The sequence below is a fragment of the Ahaetulla prasina genome, chromosome 6 (genome assembly GCF_028640845.1).
Source record: "Ahaetulla prasina isolate Xishuangbanna chromosome 6, ASM2864084v1, whole genome shotgun sequence".
NCBI lineage: Eukaryota > Metazoa > Chordata > Lepidosauria > Squamata > Colubridae > Ahaetulla > Ahaetulla prasina.
Window position 1 is genome coordinate 45,605,734 of NC_080544.1, and position 16,621 is coordinate 45,622,354.

Consider the following 16,621-nt stretch of genomic DNA (forward strand, 5'->3'; position numbering starts at 1 on the left):
AAATCTAAAACTCCTCATTAAATGTCAGATAAATTGACTAGCCTAAGGGGGAAAGGGGGAAAGAGAATATGTGAGCTGGAGCCCAGTTTCCTATAATTAATGGGCTCTGAATAAGCAGATCCAATCCAACCTGAGTGAGAATAAAATTACTGCACCTAGCAAAGTTCAAATAAGAAATATGTGAACTTTAAAGTGCTTGAACACAAATCAAGCTGGTCAGTTATTATAAAAATCTTCCAAAGCTCAAAAAGCTGAAGCTCAAAATGACCTTTTTCATTAAGCTTAGTAAAGCCTTTGAGAATAGATTCAAGCCACAAGGTGTTATATTTTCAGTATACCCCACTTGTAGAATTTTCATTGTTTCTTTGTTTCGGATCTGTTCCATCATTTTATAGGCAAATAAGATTGTAGGATCTTATTTTTATTTTTTATTTATTTGCAGGAAGCCTGCAAATAAATAGCCTGTTCCATCATTTTATAGGCAAATAAGATTGTAGGATCTTATTTTTATTTTTTATTTATTTGCAGGAAGCCAAACAAAATCATGCACGATGGAACAGTGTGGGGTAGGGGTATTGATGTCTTGTTTCTTCTTTCCTACTGTATTTTTGTATTCAGCTGTTACAACCCAATCTTGAACCAATGGAATGAAGCATCTGGGCTTTCTTGCGCCACCCGTCTGTGTTGTAGAAAAATTCTTGCTGCTCCTTAATATGTGAGAAAGAGAAGATTCGGTTCTGCTATCTAGCACCTTCCCCATAGATATTTTCTCCAGTGGTCAAGCTGCGGAATTTCCCATCGTAAATCTACAGTCTTGATTCTTGATTCTTGATTGCTGATTGTTTTGCTATCCCATTCCTATTCAATCTTTTTTCCCACTGAAGAAAAAGAGATCAGAGGGGAATCAAGTTCTACTTATGCTTTGACAGTGTTTACCTATCAAATTACCATATTTCAAAGCCCACAAGCGGCATAATAACCACAATGAATTGTGTCAACATGCTGCTAAAACAACCTTGTTAACAGAAAATGAGAGTACAACATTAGAATACGGGTTCAAAACTATTCAGAATGGGGATGAAACTGAAGATCAGTCTATAAGCCCTACCTCTCTTTTAAAAGCATACACATGTGTCATGTACATGTACAAAATGGCTCAGGCACAAACTTTTCCATATATGGAAGAGCTGTTTGGGAGGAAATTTGGGTCTAAATCAAAATGCACGTTGGTCCAATATGTAAGAAATCCGGTTTCTTTGACCCAAAATATGGTGCAGGGTAGAAATGTTGCACTCTAGGGGGGTAAAAGTGGAATAAAGCTTAAGACATTGGTAGAGGCAATTACCTTTTCTGGTCAACAGGTATTGAATCCTCTATAACACCACATATCTGGAGGGAAGGTCAAAAAATTCAATATGGTAGTAGCAGTGTAATTAAATCTCCCTCTTGTAATCACATGCCAATAGAATGGCTTCAGCTGCAGAACTGCAATCAACAATAGCTCCTCTCTGCAGATGCTATTACTATATAAGTTTATGGGAAGAGAATGTCATTGATAGATGAAATATCAAGAGTTTAAAGAACTGGCTTCAGGCAGCCGTACAATAATACCTAGAAAAAACACACTTTTCTACCAGGCAGATGCTCTTAGGTAGTTGAGATTCTTTCTCTCTCTCTCTCTTTCTCAGTGGCTGCTTTTATGCAGCTACATTACTGTAATATGCAATTCATTTTAAAATTGTATTTGTGTGTGTGTGTGTGTGTGTGTGTGTGTGTGTGTGTGTATGTGTGCGTGTGTGTGTAATGCAAAGAACTTTCTAAAAAGCAACATGCAGCACAAGGAAAAGTGTCCATTGCATTTACAGGTGACACATAACTACATACAAGTATACTTCAAGGAGAGTCTTGATATAATTTTGGAATGAAGCTTATACACGTATAGTTCCACTTTTTTTAAAAAAAAATATTAAGAACTTTTTCTCAGAAGATGCTGGTCAGCTTCAAGACTGCTTTTTTCCCCCCAGACATTCCAGGCAGACGAAAAAACAGGAAGAAGAGTTGGACCTTTCAAGGTAATACAATAGGATTTTGCGAGAGTCACAGGGATATCAATTACAATAAACCGAGCCTTGCAACAAGGAGATTAAGGCATGGATTATCAGCCACTCACTATGTGTCATACAGAAGAGCAGAGTTTCAGATGTGAACCCTACTTAATCTAGTACAGCAGCCTTTTCTTGAAAGGATTAATGAGGCTGAGTTCCAGTTCGGCATTCTAATGGGCATATGATAATCAAGTTTGAGAAAAGAAACAAGTAACGACAGAAACATCAACATTAGCCATTAAGGGATTTAATAACAAATTATCCATGGCTGAGTTAAACCAAATGACATCATTTATGTGCCGTGCTTAATTAAGGAAGCATTGTATTCCAATTAAAAATAGGCTGCAGTGAAGATATTGTAGTGTGGATCAATGGGAGCAAATGTGAACACAGCTTAGATTGTGCTTTTTTTTTTGCAAGTAAAGAAATACTGCCTCTACAGTTATTTATTTCTTTATTCTATCTCAAACTGCCCAACTCCTCAGCAATCCTGGGCAGATAAAAAAAGAAGAAGAAAAAAACAAGCCATATTAGGAAAAAAAAAAGAAGACTTCTGACCAGAAGACAAAAATAAATGAAACGAAAGAAACAGCAAACACAGGATCTTAATCACTATCCTACTACCTAGGGCCTGGTGGAACAACCAGGTATTTTAGAAGTTTGTGGACAGTCAAAGAAGTAGAAGCAATACAAATTCTCTGGAAGTTATCACTCTAAAATGAAGGAACCATCACCAAGAATCATCCTTCCTAGGTCCCTCAAGATGAAGATGCTTATTTGACAAGATTATTCATTAAAATATAGGAAATAACATTTATACAAAGATGCCTCACAGTCAGTGAGAGTCCCTTAGTTAAGCATGTACTTTGTGTCATCATAGCTACATTTGTATCCTTTATCTAGACATTGGCAGTAAAAAACCCACTCAAAATGACAGAAAATTCGTTCAAAATAAAGTGGAAAGTTACTTGATCACGTAGAATTTTTTTTTTACTTTCCAGATGATGTAACAATAAGCTTATCCTGGAAAGTGGGAATTAATTTTGAGAGGTCAGAGCTTCAGCAAATTTAAACCCAGCCAGTTAAATTCAAGTAAATCAATTTTGTTTCTCCAATTTCTGATCTTTTCTTTCCTTAACTTCTTCCAAAACTTAATCTTGGAAGACATGTTATATCAGAGAAAGCATATAGAACAGGGGTGTTATGGCATCATCACATGACATATCGCGACTTTTTCCCCCTTCGCTAAACTGGTTGTGGGCATGGCCAGCGTGTGACGCATCCGGCCCAAGGGCTGCAAGTTACAGCCCTGATATAGAGTAACCGAAGACTCCACTGAATGTCAATGTCATTTGAAAATGCAGAGTCATACCCAGTCATATTAAGGAGCATAACTAACCACTTTCCTATGCTTGCTGTCCACCTTCAAATGTGTACCTTTTAAATTGTATTGCAATTTTGGGGACTGCTAGGCAAGATACACAATATAGGATAAGTGTGGAGAAAACCTTAGATTTCTGAAATTCCTAGCCTATTGTTCTTTTAAATCTTGGTGCTGTCAGTTGGAAATGCCAAATACTATATTTGAAACTTAATATTTTGAACATTTAGACTTTTTTAAACAAAAATGCATTTATTTCTTTATTACTTGATTATTAAGGAGCCATGCTAAAATCTTTAGTTTGGTTAGTTCATAAATGTGTCTTAACACTTTTCACACTGGCCTTCCTCAGCTTCATTTACTGGTACTCTATACTGGTACACCTGAAGTATATTTGCTTTCATGGAATGACTGAGCTTGTTTCTTTTCTGCTTTCTTTTTCTTCTTCCTTTTTTTTGGGGTGGAGGGGTGGAGAGGGAACTTTTCTTCCAATAGGCCCATGCAAACCAGTCCTGAGATGTCATATAATTTAAAGTGTACAGTTTTTTGCTTCCATAGTAAAAGGAACGGGCCAAACAACAAGCTTCTATTCAAGGCTAATTCACAAAGTGGTTCTGCTGTGTCTCACTGACTGCTCTCTAACAAGTGCTCCATTCATGGTAGCTTTGTGCAGCTGAGCTCTTTCTACCCGAGCCAGTGTTACAGACCTTTAATCAAACAAATGTACAAGGAAGCTCAACTACTTAACCGCTGTGCTTGTTTGGTGGATGGAGGTAGCCAACTATAACAAAAGAAAAAGAAGGAGAAAGAAGAAGGAGAAGAATTTTATCCTGCTTGGGACCAGTACATTTCCTTTCTGTTGTTCTTTACAAAGAGCAGGAGGTACAAATGGCTTCCTATCTGTGTCACTGGGAAGTGGAGGACAATTTGTTTCTATTAAACAGGATGAGTCTAGCTTTTATTTTGCTGGTTTTCCCACTCTTTAACCTGTGTCAATCTGAACCGCCTCTTGACCGTATCTAGCATGCCATGGAAGAATTCCTTTCTTTCTTTTTTCTTCTTCACCTCCCCTTCTCCGTCTGTTCCCCAGTGCTCATGTAATTGTGAGAATTCAAGCAAAAGCCCTAGAGTATTGGGTTCAAAACACAATCCTGCCATTCTCAGAATAGTACAAAGAGTAAACTTGAATGCGACATTGACTTCTGTTAGGCTGCACCTGCTGGTGATCCCTCTTCTTCTTCTTCTTCTTCTCCAGTTCATGGTGAGGTCACCGTATCCTGAGCTATACTCTGGTAACAATGAGAACTGCTCCCTGTATATTTTCAATTCACAGGGAGATGAGAGCTATAGTGTTTGACCTGTGAAATTTAGTGTGTGACCAATAAAGCAGGAAAAAACTGACAAAACACCAGGATCTAGGAACTGGGATATGAAGGACAAAAAAGTATTTCTGAAACCCAAGTCACTTTCAGTTCTGCCCTCATGATTTCTTTTTAATCAAGAGTAAAGCCTGAAGTATAAATGCAATTCAACTTTTGGGAGGAAAATTCAGACAAGTTATTTATTTTTATTTATTTATTTATTAATCATACTTTTATACCACACCATCTCCCGTAGGACTCAGGGCGGTTCACAGGCATATTAAAAGACAATATAATAAATAAGCATTAAAAACCCAATTAAAACTAAATATTATCATAGCCAAATCACTAAAAACGGTAAAAACCGGTTAAAAACCCATTAAAATTAGCTAAAACATTTTATTCTTAGGCTAGTCCAGCACGCTGAAATAATAAAGTCTTCAGTTCACGTCTGAAGGTTGGGGAGTTGTCGTAATCCCGGAGAAAGCTCGTTCCACAGGGCTGGTGCTGCCACAGAGAAGGCCCTCCCCCTGGGGGTCGCCAACCTACATTGTTTGGTCGATGGCACCCTGAGGAGGCCCACTCTGTGGGAGCGCACGGGTCGTTGGGAGGCAATCGGCGGCAGAAGGCGGTCTCGAAGGTATCCCGGTCCTAAGCCATGGAGCACTTTAAAGATGGTAACCAAAACCTTGAATTGCACCCGGAAGGCTACCGGTAGCCAGTGTAGACTGCGCAGGATGGGTGTTATATGGGAGCAACGCGGTGCTCCCTCTATCACCTGCGCGGCCACATTCTGGACTAGCTGGAGCCTCCGGGTGCTCTTCAAGGGGAGCCCCATGTAGAGAGCATTGCAATAGTCCAGGCGGGAAGTGACGAGGGCATGAGTGACCGTGCGTAAGGCGTCCCGGTCAAGGAAGGAGCTGTCGTGTCCCACTCCTCCGCTGACGGCCGGGTCAGGGAAATCCAAATCAGGCTAGCCTCTGCAGCTCTGCCCAAAGTCCTAGCAAAGTCCTCAGAGCAGGCAGGAGACCAGAAAGTGACTTCAGCAAGATAAGTTCGACTTTGCCTGACTCAGAGACTGCAAGAAAGCAGATCCTTTATATAGGCCATGGGGTGTGGCTCCATGACTCAGCACTCATTAAGGCCTGACCCTCCCTTCCTTCTGTTGCCTCCGCCTATCCAGTCTTCTGATGCGAGGGTCACTCCAATCAGCAGCTGTTGGAAATAAACTTTCTTCAGGCTCACATGCTGTGGAGGAGGGGGAGGGGTCTAGCTGCTCCGTTGGCCTGGGCATGGAGCCAGGGCTGGGGCCGGGGGGTGCTCCCTCCTCTGCAGCCTGCTTGGGCATGGAGCCAGGGCTGGGACCGGGAGGTGCCCCCTCCTCTTCAGCTTGTCTGGGCATGGAGCCAGGACTGGGGCCGGGAGGCATACATTCCTCCGTGTTCGGGAGCAGATAAGAAGGCCCGGCTGCTGTGAGAGCAGGCAAGACACAACAGGAGCACAACTGGCGAATCAGGTGAACCTGATAAAATGCTCCCCTGGCAATGGCTGTCAAATGATCCTCTAAGGACAGCCGATCATCCAGGAGAATGCCTAAGTTGCGCACTCCCTCCCTGGGGGTCAGTACTTCCTCCCCCACAGTCAGCGATGGTGTAAGCTGATTGTACCGGGACGCCGGAACCCACAGCCACTCTGTCTTGGAAGGGTTGAGTCGGAGCCTGTTCCTCCCCATCCAAACCCGCACGACCTCAAGACACCGGCCCATCACCTCAACGGCTTCGTTGGGGTGGTTCAGGGTGGAAATGTACAGCTGAGTATCATCAGTGTACAGATGATAATCCACCCCGAAACCACGGATAACCTCACCCAGCGGCTTCATATAGAGGTTGAACAGGAGAGGCGAGAGAACAGACCCCTGAGGCACCCCACAAGTGAGGCGCCTTGGAGTCGACCTCTGCCCCCTGCCAACACCGTCTGCAAATGGTCAGAGAGATAGGAGGAGAACCACCGATAAACGGTGCCTCCCACCCCCAATCCCTCCAACCGTCACAGCAGGATACCATGGTCGATGGTATCAAAAGCCGCCGAGAGATCTAATAAAACCAGGACAGAAGAACAACCCCTGTCCCGGGCTCTCCAGAGGTCATCCACCAACGCGACCAAAGACGTCTCGGTGCTGTAACCAAGGTTTAGCCTTACTAACAAGGTTTAACCAAAGACATTTTCAATACACAATATCAGTCCTTAATAGTTCTATTTTTTTTCTTAATAGTTCTATTTTTTCTGAGATTTTTTTTATCTCCTTCACCTAACTTACATTTTTTCCATTTTGTCATATAAAACATATTGAAGAAAATCAATCTAAATTGAGCTTCTGGATAAGTCTAAAGCTAAAGATAATTCAAAGCCATGAGTAGTTTTTTTTCCAATTTAACAAGGAATCACAATTACGTGAAGTTAATATTAATGCAATCAATATTTTTAAACTATCATACTTTATTTGACTAAAACTCCTAAAACTGTTTATATAAACTTGGATGCTGCATCAAAAGCATATTCATCCAATCACTAAAATTAGGGACGAAGTAACATAACACTCTTATGAGAGGCTTCAGCTTGTACTGAATAGTTATAATGCTCCTATTCAGTTTGATACAATTACAATAAAAATCGCAATCTAAGGCGAGTAAATGAATATTGTGTCAGGAGTGAAATACAATCTATAAAAATTGGTTTGAAAATACAATATTAGGCCTGGTACAGCAAGTCCTGACATTTTAAATGAATCTGTCCTATAACAAAATTAATGACACTCCAGGTTGTTTAAGAATGGCTGTTAAACTATACTTACCTTATCCATCACTGGATCATGCTGAATAATCCGGGCAGTTAATAGGTTATTAAGTACCGAACACAGATTCTTTTTTCAGAAAACTTCAACTAGTGTTCTTTGAAAAAATAAATTGCCTAGCCTTTTAAAGCTAAGTAAAGAAGAAAGAAAAACTCTCTGAGTATTTCAAGAATTTCAAATTTAACATCTGTTCATGACATGTGGAATCAGTCATGTTTATATCCAAGTATCTGCAAACCTATCTGAAATTATCTGGCAAATAAATAGTGTGGCTATCACCTAAGGCAGGGGTGCCAAACTCACGTTGTCAAGGCGTCTCACGTGACTTTTTGTGACTTTTCCCCCCTTAGCTAAACCGGGCATGGGCGTGGTAAGGACAAACACATCTATATTTTTCTGCCTTTTGATGATGAAGCTTCAAAAGTTGACATTCACAGGTCCATGTAGATGCCATTGGTCAAAAATCAGACCTTCCTGAATTTTTGCCTTGCACAAAGACCAGATCAATGTAGTTTTTAAAAGCAGTGTATTTTGTTAAGAAAAAGCTAAAAGAGATATGTTATATTAAAAGGCATAGAAAATAAAGCTGCTTTTTAAAAAAAAAATGATTTAATTATAAATAACAATACAAGAACCACTTGCAGCCAGATGTGGTAAAAGTAATCCTCTAATGGATATAAAAACAATATTTCAAAAAATTAATCTGTGTATCTGGCAGACTAATTCAAAGATATGAAAAACGTACTATCTAACTGCTATTCATTTGAAAAAAATGCCGTTTCTATATTTCTGATCACCATCAATCTTTGTATATATTTTTTTCCTGCAAAACTATGGTACAAACCATAGTTTTTCAGGAATTGTGTTTAACAGTTTAACAGTGTTTTATGGGTATTTTCAAGGATGTTTTGCATGCACCCCATCTCCATTCTTCACACTAAAATTGGCATTTTAAATTCAGTATATATATGCTTGTCATTTTTGTAGAATTTGCTGCAGTATTGATGAAGTTATCTAATCATTTTAGATAGATAATGTGATAAAACCTAAACATAACTTATTTTATTTATGCTGATAATAATTCTTAAAGATGGGCATTATACATTTTAATTATGCTAATGAGCATGTAATGAATTTTTACAATGCACATCCTATTTTCAGGCCAATTGCCATATAGCATTAAAAGAATTTGACAGGCTTAACCTAAAGAAGATAAGGTTACAGGGAGACATGATAGCAGTCACCCAATAATTTAAAGGTCTGTTGCAGGGTGTGGATTTATTCTTCATAATGTATGAAGACAGGACAAGACACAAGACAAGTGGGTAGAAAATTCATACAAAGAGAGCTAAACTCAAAATAAGAAAGAATTTCTGACTGCAAAAGCTATTTAGCAGTGAAACAGTTTTCCTCTTGAAATTATGAGTGCCCTAGCACTGGAAAATTTCATTTGAAATACCTTCGTACATTCTTGATAACTTATCTGGTGTTAAATATCAACAAAACATCATCTTATATTTTTTTCTTATAAAGCGCTCCATGGCATAGGGCTGGGCTACTTACGGGACCGTCTGCTGCCACCGATTGCCTCTCACCGACCCGTGCGCTCTCATAGGGAGGGACTCCTCAGGGTGCCGTCGGCTAGGCAGTGCCGACTGGCGACACCCAGGGGAAGGGCCTTCTCTGTGGGGGCTCCCACCCTCTGGAACGAACTCCCTCCAGGACTTCGTCAACTTCCTGACCTTCGAACCTTCCGCCACGAGCTTAAGACACATCTATTTATTTGCGCAGGACTGGACTAGAATTTTTTAAATTTTTAAACGTTTAAAATTTTAAATCTGGTTTTAATGGGGTTTTATTGTTTATATTTCTATTTTAATATTTGGCCTTGTGTAATAAGTTTTTTAATTTACTGTTTTATTTTGTATATATTTATATTTTTATATGGCTGTAAACCGCCCTGAGTCCCTAGGGAGATAGGGCGGTATAAAAGGCTGAACAAATAAATAAATAAAATAAATAAATAAATTGTAATTTAGTGTAAATTTTAAACCTTTTGTCTATATATTCTCCCATTGTTCAAGCTTTACATTATATCCAAAAATCCTTGCCCACTGAATCATACAATGCTTTACATATTCACTTTCCTAATTCAAATTCAATAATGTTTTATAAACCTTAGCAATATAATGTTCATCACTATCATACAGTAGGATTTTCAATTCATTTTAACAAAGTCAAACCCATAACTCTTTTTGTCTAATTTAAATTTTTAGTTTCAATTGTAAAATATGTAAACCAATGGCAGACATGTCCTTCTGATTCTAGCTCTTCCTTAGACTTGAGTATAGTATAACCAAAATGAAAAGATATTATTTTACTATAAGTCCACCTGTCCAGTTTATTTTCAAACCAAGTAGATAGCTAATTGCATGTGATTCTTCCCTTGGCTTAGAGGTTTGGACAGAAGATCTTTAAAGTCCATTCCAACCATATGATGTCTATTTCTATTAAACTATCTATTATCCATCAATAAGTTTTCTAACTGATGCTTAGTAATAATTATTGTACTTATGCAAAGAGTTTTAAAGAAGTATTTAAAAAAAAAAATCAAAGATAGTGGATCTAGGAACATTGGAATTTTAATTAGGATATTCAGTAAGATTTATATTCTGAACTCACAGAAAGCTCACCCCAAGGCATCCAATTATGATGTTCTATCATGACTTGTCCTAGAGATAGAATTTGGTAATATTTATATTTTTATAGGCCAAGTGGAAATCCAAAGTGTAAATATCAAAACAACTGAAAAATGTTTGGAGATAGAAAGAGGAAGCTAGAGATAGTAGTCATAGTATCCCTGATGGATTGAACAATCAATTCTATTTATTTTTTATTTTATTTATTTATTTTGTCGAGTACGTATTAGATAATATATATAAGTATAAGCATGAATTGAAGACATAAAATGAATACAATTAAAGGGAACATTAGGACAGGGACAGTAGGCACGCTGGTGCTCTTATGCATGCCCCTGACAGACCTCTTAGGAATGGACTGAGGTCAACAGTAGCCAGTCTAAAGTTTTTTAACTTTAGGGGTTTGGGGATGAAACCACAGAGTCAGCTAGTGCATTCCAGGCATTGACCACTTGGTTGCTGAAGTCATATTATCTGCAGTCGAGTTTGGAGCAGTTCACTTTAAGTTTGCATCTATTGTGTGCTTGTGTATTGTTGTGGTTAAAGCTGAAGTAGTCATTGACAGGTAGAACATTGCAGCAGATGATTTTATGAGCTATGCTCAGGTCATACCAAAGACGGCGTACTTCTAAATTTTCTAAGTACAAAATTTCAAGTCTGGTGGCATAAGATACTTTGTTGCGAGCAGAGGGGTGGAGGACTCTCCTTGTGAAATATTTCTGGAGACGTTCAATTGTATTAATGTCTGATATGCTGTACGGGTTCCAGACAGATGGGCTGTATTTGAGAATTGGTCCAGCAATTCTGAACTGCAAGAGATAAAGACTCTTTCTTGATATAGCAATAGCACTTATATATTCCTTCACGGTGCTTTACACCCTTTCTAAGTAGTTTACAGAGTCAGCATATTGCCCCCCCAAAATCTGGGTTCCCATTTTACCAACCTTTGAAGGATGGAAGGCTGAGTCAACCTTGAGCCATGAGAATCGAACTGCTAAACTGCTTGCAGCCACAGTCAGAAGAATTAGCCCGTGGTACTACGTTCTAACCACTGCGCCATGATGGCTCTATATAAGAAGTAAGATGGCAGAAGAAGAGAGAAAATATTGTGATACAAACTTCTTTCAATGCTAAAGACTAGAAAGTAGAAGTATGAAAGGTATCTGTGCATGGCTGGCAGATCAGATAAAAAACCCAAATACACAGGGCTTATTTGAACTCTATATAAATTAGCTCCATTGAATCCTTTCTGAACTCTGTAAAAGTAAATGAGCACGTGCACGCTCCCATTGCGAACTGGTAGTAAAGGTAAGTAGAACCCACCCCTGAAGTACACTGAATAGCACCTTCAGTCAATCTGGACGTGCTTTAAAAGTGGTGCTTCAACTGCACTTCTGATTTTGCTTGTAGTGGAGACACAGAAGTTGGAGGACATTTCCTTTCATCATTCTGTCCTTTATTTATTTTCACTCATTGCTTTTGCAGTAATTACAGTCTAGGTTCAGTTAGTGACCACTCAGATAACCCTTTTAATAAATAATAAGAGTACCACTTATTGATTTAGATATTGGCTGGTTGGGAAACACAGACTATACAGTGCAATGAAAATAATGTCACTCATTTTTCATTTTATGCTGCATCCTTCTGCATCTTACCTTGGCTACTTGCTCTTGCATAGACAGTCGGAGACCTTATTTTCCTCTCAGGTTTATATTACTATAAATCAGAAGAACTTTACTAAAATCAATGGAGTTTATAAATTGAACCCCTTAATAGACCAGGAACATAAAAAGATATTGGTAAACGCACCAACCCAAGAAAGAATCCACACAGTACTGGAGTCGAACACAATTCTCAGCAATTTTGATAGAGCCAGAACCTCATCCATAATATCATAACTTAAAAATTATTGTGTTGGTTCTGGTGATCTTTATCATCCCTTCTAACTCTACATATTATATACAGTTGTAGATGAACACAAGTGGTTTCTGAAAATCCACCAGTCAGCAGATACCAGAAGGTCTACTGCATTTTGATGAATTTCTCTAATAAGATGAAAAATTATTCCATAATTTTTATGGCTGTGGAATTATAAAAGATATACATGTAGTTTCCTTTCTGATCCACAAGGTTTCATCCTTCATATACATTTATCTCCTCTCATTTTTCTTCTTTTCTTAATCTCTGTTCAACTTCTAGAGTTTCTGCTAGTAGCATTCTAAGACCCTCAAACCAGGGGTGAAATTCAGCAGGTTCTGACAGGTTCTGGAGAACTGGTAGCGGAAATTTTGAGTAGTTTGGAGAACTGGAAAATACCACCTCTGGCTGGCCCCAGAGTGGAGTGGAAATGGAGATATTGCAATATCCTTCCCCCTGGAGTGAAGAATGAATGCGGATTTTGTAATATCCTTCCCCTGGAGTGGGGTGGGAATGGAGATTTTGCAGTATCCTTCCGCTGGAGTGGGATGGGAATAGGGATTTTGTGGTATCCTTTCCCTGGAGTGGGGTGGGAATTGGAGATTTTGCAATATCCTTCCCCTGCCATGCCCACCAAGCCACACCCACAAAACCGGTAGTAGAAAAAATGAATTTCATCACTGCCTCAAACCTTTAATTTTCAAATCCTTCTCTGCCTTACCTACAGAGTAGACCTGCAAGAGTGAAAGTTGCCTCCCCTATTATTAAGAGCAAGTGCAAAATCTAAGATTTGAATGTTTAATTCAAATAGGCTCATTAGCCCATGTTTGATCCATCAGCTTCACACTACACTGAAAAAAAAACTATTTTATAGCAATAATCCATCATTTAATACTTCTATGCATAAAAAAGATACAGAACACGCTTATGTTTTTTGATTTTCCATATATGAAAAGGAATTATAATGTTATATTTGCTTGTCATGTAACATTATTTTACCAATAAAACTCTTATACGTAAGAACACAATCATGTTATCTACCTCCTTAAAAGTAAAACCCCACTTGGTTCAGTGTTTTATGTTCAAAAGATTGCAGCATCATATATTTATTATTTGATTATTTAGTGCTACTTATTCTGAAATGTCATCTGGGAACTTCAGAAGCACAAAAGTCAGTGCAATCAACTTACAGAAACAGATCTTAACAGTTATAATGACATGATAAATGTCTTGGTGATGCATTCCCACCATGTGGTCATGCCCCGGAGATAAATACTCTGTGCCAACAAGGGCAAAAAGAGAAACCTCAGAGAGAAGGCTATTAATACTGTTTGTGTTTTCACTGACTGTTTTGGAATGACTTCTTTGAACAAGATAGATATTGCCTAATTTTTACATGGGGATAATTACAGTAGAATATGGATTTGTTTGTCAGTTTACAGGAAGCCAATTAAGCAGGGCGAAACACAACATAGAGAATTAACTTTCAGCAAACCTCACCATAGCATAGATGAATTATATCTAAATATAAAACAAATAAATAATATAAAATATTTAGAGGCAGAATGGAATGATTTCCAGATTTTACCTTTAATTCAAAGTTAGAAGAGTCCGTGTCCCTTCTAAAATCTTGCTTAATCCCATTCTTTTCATGGTTCTCCTGCTTTGTCTATAGCACCTTTAACCTTACTGTTCCTTCAGGAGTTAACATCTCTATATTTTATTTTTTCAATAATCATCAGCTAAATTATCATAAGGAAGTGGAAAAAGAATATATAAGCCTGGGTAAAAATGTAACATTGGTGTCAATTAACATAGGCTAATTTTTTGCCTTTGTAGATTCTTTATATAATAGAGCAAGTAATATTTGTTCTTTAGATCATTTTTCCAATTTATAACTTGACTCATTCAAATAAAATGCATGCATTATTAAACATTTCACCATTAATTTGGTATTTTGATACTGACTTTTTAATTAAAGAATCAAAACTCTCCAGTTTAATGACAGTTGTTCATTAAATAGCAGGTGTTCACTTGAGATGGCTGAAACACAAAAGAGAGTTCCCTTGGGATTAAACAAAATGCCAGCTAAAAGTTCTTTATACAGGTGGACTCATATCTTGTTCCTTGGCTTTACCTAGAGAATGGAACTTTTCTGGCAGCCAAAATCAGCAAGATTTTTTTTTCTAGAAAGTTTTTGAGTTATTTCAGTATATCAAATACCAGAAGTAAAAGCATTGCTCAAATAGTTCCGTAGATAAATGGAGGGAAATACGGAGATTGTAATATTTTCCATTAGAAATTATAAGGGAATGTTATTCAGAGCCTTAAAAAATTGGAGTGAAATCTTACCTAAACAGTCACTAAACGAAGTTGAGGACTATCTGTACTCTTCAAAAGAAACCCCTAGGCTTAATTTTACTTAATTTTTATTACTTAAATGATGCTTAATTTTCTAGTAATGCCTGTGGAAAGGACTTGAACATGCTCAGAAATATCATTACATTCTTAGTCATACTCGAACTACCAAATCTTGGCTACAAATATGCCAATGACTGCTGCTGTCCAATATTTTAATTTTTACAGGCAAGATTTCATAGTTGTTTCTTCCTTAACTCCCAATACTCCCTTCCTCCCACAAACAGCCTCAAAGCTACCTCAAATTATCTTGTTAAGGCAATTTTGATTGTGCTTGTATCTGTGCTTCTGTGTATGTATGTGGCTTTTGACTATAGGTAGTTCTCAACTTACAACAGTTCATTTAGTGACCATTCAAAGTTACAACAGCACTGAAAAAAATAAGTTATGACATTTTTCACAGTTACAAACTTCACAGGATCCTCATGATCATGTGATCAAAGTTCAAATGCTTGGCAACTGTTTCAGATTTATGACCGTTGCTGTGTCCTGGGGTTGTGTAATCACCTTTTGCAAACTTGTGACAAGCAAAGTCAATGGGGAAGCCAGATTCACTTAAAAACTGTGTTACTAACTTATCAACTGCAGTGATTGTAAAATGAGGCAAAACTCCCTTAACAAATATCTCACTTAATAACATAAATTTTGGGCTCAACTGTGGTGATAAATCAAGAACTATCTGTATTTGTGTGTGTTTTCAGGGTTTTAAGTATAAAATGGAAAAGAAGTCTGAAACATAGCCTGAAATCCTTCCTAGAAAACTCAATTTTAACCTATCTCAAGACGGATTCAGAAGGCTTAAATGATAGAATTGGGAGTATAGTTTATAAAATTTGCTGCTTTGTTGTTTCATTTGGTTATGAGCCACCAAGAGTCTCTGGAGCAGAGCCGGATGCCCGTTTAGCAAATAAATAAATAAATACAGTATTTGGTAATCATGATAATACTGCTAAGCTTTTATTTCTCTAATAAGCTTTAGCAGCTCTGCAGTTTTAATGCAAATGAGTCCCCAAGACTCAAAGAATGAAAATAAATATTTGTTTTTTATTCAATGAGCCTGTTATATTTTATCTGCCCTGACCCTCCTCTTGCCTTATGCACAGCAGATGCAGGCAAAAAAGCGTCCTTAGAAAACAATGGGCTTCTTTATCCAAACACACACATATTTGCCTGTAATTTCCTTTATATCTCTTAACATTTCCATTTTCAGCAATACATCTGCAGTGTGCCAGTCCTTGGTAGTAAAATTAAATGCAGGAATTAATAAAGAATTGTTCAGAGAGAGGGGGGCATATAATGGTTTATTTGGGCAAAAGGACCTGCAATTGTTCAAACATGGTGCAACTGTTTTTGCTTTGGCCATCTGCTGTTTAAAGAGAGAAAAACAAAACCCTACAATTGACAAATACTTACTTCACTTGAGAAAGCAGAACCGGCAAATGTTAAATACACCATTTAGTAACTTATTGCATCCATGAAGTGCATTGTAAGTCGATCGGCGTTCTTATTGATGAATGTGTTTTGGTGCTACGGGAGTTAAATTTCACTCAGACAGTTTGTTTATCAGAGATAAGCTGCAAACATTACTAGAGATATGAACATCGCTGAGTTGAGAGCATTTTCTTACTGTAGATATGAAGAAGGTATGTCACTGACAGATCCATACCATAAAGAAATTTCCCATTCAGATCATGATGAGGTAGAGAAAATGGCTGCTGTCATCCTTCCATTAAGTTTGAACTTTACAAAAGCTGTCCTCACTGATCTAGAAGTCATCAGTGCCAACACAAGCAGTCCTCATCTTAGTGACCGTTTGAAGTTACAACGGCACTGAAAAAAGTGTCTTATGACCTTTTTTCACTCTTATGATCGTTGCAGCATTCCCCTGG

At 38.0% G+C, this 16,621-nt stretch overlaps 1 long non-coding RNA gene across 1 annotated transcript in view; it reads right to left on the reverse strand.

The window, feature by feature from the left end:
* Positions 1-723: 723 nt before the first annotated feature.
* LOC131201502 (uncharacterized) overlaps positions 724-16,621 on the reverse strand; it is a 161,905-nt gene continuing 146,007 nt past the window's right edge. Inside the window, exon 5 of the long non-coding RNA XR_009155875.1 lies at positions 724-878. This is a non-coding gene — a long non-coding RNA (uncharacterized LOC131201502). The remainder of the gene's footprint in view (positions 879-16,621) is intronic.